This window comes from Herpailurus yagouaroundi, unplaced genomic scaffold, assembly GCF_014898765.1.
Source record: "Herpailurus yagouaroundi ecotype Mexico unplaced genomic scaffold, PumYag 323, whole genome shotgun sequence".
NCBI lineage: Eukaryota > Metazoa > Chordata > Mammalia > Carnivora > Felidae > Herpailurus > Herpailurus yagouaroundi.
The window spans coordinates 465,965-470,357 of NW_024412540.1; positions in this window are offsets into that span (position 1 = coordinate 465,965).

Consider the following 4,393-nt stretch of genomic DNA (forward strand, 5'->3'; position numbering starts at 1 on the left):
AGAAGAAGAAGAAGAAGAAGAAGAAGAAGAAGAAGAAGAAGAAGAAGCAGCAGCAGCAGCAGCAGCAGCAGCAGAGGAGTAGACCAACAGATTGCATGACTTCATATAAGTCAAAAGTAGAGAGAAGCAGGCTTGGAGTGAGACAATTTTAGATACAGGGTCTCCAATATACATAAACTTAAGAGCAAATGTGGAAAAGAATGTATGCCCAATTCTATTTAGAACACTGTAGAATACTTAGGGCACTAGACAGTTCTTAGCTCCTATAATGTTTTCGTTGTTGACAACAAAACTTTTTACAGCAACAATTTCAATGTTATCCTCAAACATTCCAACAGGTCCTTCTACATGGCAGCATCATACATTTGATCCTTTTCATCCTGCAACCATGTGGATGGAACACAGTAAGAGATGTGTAATGACATATTCAAGGCCATAATGAGAATTAATGACAGGTCTCAAATAGACAGTAGGGAAGAATTTATAAAGAAGCATAATTTTACCTCAAACAGAACATAGATACTAATAGGTTAAATGTAAACATGTGAAGACAACCGAGAGAACAAGAATAAAGTGGGGAGTAAGAAGATAATCTCCAGGAAATGCTGAAACGAATTCAACTCTATATTCATCCCTGTGCCTGGCACAATGCTTAGTAGATATAAAAGTAGCATTTTTTTAACTTGTTTTATTATTTTTTTTAATTTACATCCAAATTAGCATATAGTGCAACAATGATATCAGGAGTAGATTCCTTAGTGTCCCATACCCATTTAGGCCATGGCCCTCTCACAATCCTTCCCGTAACCCTCAGTTTGTTCTCCATATTTATGAGTCTCTTCTGTTTTGTCCCCCTCCCTGTTTTTATATTATTTTTTTGTTTCCCTTCCCTTCTGTTCATTTGTTTTGTCTCTTAAAGTCCTCATATGTGTGAAGTCATATAATTTTTGTCTTTCTCTGACTAATTTCACTTAGCATAATACCCTCCAGTTCCATCCATGTAGTTGCAAATGGCAAGATCTCATTCTTTTTGATTGCTGAGTAACAATCCATTGTATATATATATACATATATACACACCACATCTTCTTTATCCATTCATCCATCGATGGACATTTGGACTCTTTCCATACTTTGGCTATTGTGGATAGTGCTGCTATAAACATGGGGGTGCATGTGTCCCTTCGAAACAGAACACCTGTATCCCTTGGATAAATGCCTAGTAGTGCAATTGCTGGGTCGTAGGGTAGTTCTACTTTTAGTTTTTTGAGGAACTTCCATACTGTTTTCCAGAGTGGCTGTACCAGCTTGCATTCCCACCAACAATGCAAAAGAGATTCTCTGCATCCTCGCCAACATCTCTTGTTGCCTGAGTTGTTAATGTTAGCCATTCTGACGGGTGTCAGGTGGTATCTCATTGTGGTTTTGATTTGTATTTTCCTGATTATGAGTGATGTTGAGCATTTTTTCATGTGTCAGTTGGCCATCTGGATGTCTTCTTTGGAGAAGTGTCTATTCATGTCTTTGGCCATTTCTTCACTGGATTATTTGTTTTTTTTGTGTGTTGAGGTTGTTAAGTTCTTTATAGATTTTGGATACTAACCCTTTATCTGCTTTGTCATTTGCAAATATGTCCCATTCTGTCAGTCAAAAGTAGCAATTTTTTATTTGACTTTAATTTGATCAACTAAGTTCAGAAAGGGTTTTCTGATGGCTCCACCATAGCTGTTATTAAAATAAAAACTCCCAATAGGAAATATTAGAACCCCCAAGGCAATTAAAAAAAAAACAAAACTAAACAAAACACCATAGGACTTTCAAAAGCATAGTAACCCAGTAAATTTTCCAAAGAAACAAGAACAAAAATAAGAATAGTGTATGAAGAGACTGTGTGATCACAAAGAAGTTAACCTTTTAGGAATTAAGTTTTGACTTTGGGTTAAGAAGGTCATGATTAAACCTAAAAACTCTACGATTCCAAATAATTTGGGTGTGAGTAGGTATTTTTAAACACTGACAGCAGAATATTTCTTGGACTTCTATGCTTTGGAGACATGGAGATCAGCTTGGGTGTATTTTGAGAATATACCACATTGATAATCCTGATCTCTTCTGGATGTGGAATTCAGGTATGAGATAATTTAAACTCTTGGGGGAGAGTTACACTGTAGCTTGAACATGATCTCACTATTGCTTCTCTGAGTGTCTATAAGAAAAGTATTCACATCAGTTCAACACTGCGACCTCAGCCATTAATTCAGTTTCCAAATAGTGGATCCTAGTAGTTTCTATTTGTGTCCCAGATAAGACTCAATCATCATCCTTTGCCTCCAGTAGAGATCAAATTCAAGAGAGACATTTGGACATCCAAATAACAATAATGTAAAATACGAGATTTCTTAATAAAACCATTTGATTTTATATAAAGTGCTCAAGTAGGAACACCTGGGTGACTCAGTCTGGTAAGTATCTAACTCTTGATTTCAGCTCTGGTCATGATCTCAGCGTTCATTAGATTGAACCCCACAATGGGCTCTGTGCTGACAGTGCAGAGTCTGCTTGGGATTCACTCTCTCCTTCTCTCTGTCCCTCCCTTGCTCATTCTCATTCTCTCTCTCTCTCTCTCAAAATAAATGAACATTTTTTTTAAAAACGTTCTCAGTGGCACAGAGAAAGAAGTCTCTCTTCCTCAAGGGGCCATCCATTTATTTAAGTGTCAGACATGGACACCTAGAGCCAAAGGAAGAAAATGGGTAATATGGCAAAGCTTAATATTTTAAGTGAGTAAGCTTAAAACCTGTGTGACCTGAGAAGAAAGTTGAGAAGTCAATGTCAAGAGTTTGTACAATACAATGGATTGACCTTATCATTTGTAGCAAACCTTGAGTGGATTTGAATCCTCCCTCTGTCACATACTTGATGTAGCTTAAGGTGGGTAATTACTCTAAGGCTTTGTTTCCTGTCTACCTAAAACAAAGAGAAATATCTATTTGACTTGGTTGCTATGTGGTAGAATGAGCCTGTTAAGTAGACCAAGTATAAAATATAATTTTGGGGGAGAGAGGGAAGATGGCGGCATAGGAGGACGCTGGGCTCACCGCACGTCCTGCTGATCACTTAGATTCCACCTACACCTGCCTAAATAACCCAGAAAACCACCAGAGGATTAGCAGAACAGAGTCGCCGGAGCCAAGCACAGACGAGAGGCCCACGGAAGAGGGTAGGAAGGGCGGCGAGGCGGTGCGCGCTCCACGGACCGGCGGGAGGGAGCCGGGGAGGAGGGGCGGCTCGCCGGCCAAGCAGAGCCCCCGAGTCTGGCTTGCAAAAAGCGGAGGGGCCTGACAGACTGTGTTCCGACAGCAAGCGCGACTTAGCATCTGGGAGGTCATAAGTTAACAGCTCTGCTCAGAAAGCGGGAAGGCTGGAGGACAAAGGGAAGGAGAGCCGCTGAGCTCCCGGATGACAGAGCTCAGTTTGGTGGGGAACAAAGGCGCTCGCGAGCGCCATCTCCCCTGCCCATCCCCCAGCCAAAATCCCAAAGAGAACCAGTTCCTGCCAGGGAACTTGCTCACTCCGCGCAAACACCCAACTGCGCCTCTGCGGAGCCAAACTTCCGGCAGCGGATCTGACTCCCTGCTGCTGCCACAGGGCCCCTCCTGAAGTGGATCACCTAAGGAGAAGCAAGCTAAGCCTGCCCGTCCTGCCCCTGTGCACCTTGCCTACCCACCCCAGCTAAGACGCCAGATCCCCAGCATCACAAGCCTGGCAGTGTGCAAGTACCCCAGACAGGCTACCCCACCCCACAGTGAATCCCGCCCCTAGGAGAGGGGAAGAGAAGGCACGCACCAGTCTGACTGTGGCCCCAGCGGTGGGCTGGGGGCAGACATCAGGTCTGACTGCGGTTCCGCCCACCAACTCCAGTTATACACCACAGCACAGGGTAAGTGCCCTGCAGGTCCTCACCATGCCAGGGACTATCCAAAATGACCAAGCAGAAGAATTCCCCTCAGAAGAATCTCCAGGAAATGACAACAGCTAATGAGCTGATCAAAAAGGATTTAAATAATATAACAGAAAGTGAATTTAGAATAATAGTCATAAAATTATTCGCTGGGCTTGATAACAGTATAGCTGACAGCAGAGAATCTCTTGCTACAGAGATCAAGGGACTAAGGAACAGTCACGAGGAGCTGAAAAACGCTTTAAACGAAATGCATAACAAAACGGAAACCACCACAGCTCGGATTGAAGAGGCAGAGGAGAGAATAGGTGAACTAGAAGATAAAGTTATGGAAAAAGAGGAAGCTGAGAAAAAGAGAGATACAAAAATCCAGGAGTATGAGGGGAAAATTAGAGAACTAAGTGATACACTAAAAAGAAATAATATACGCAT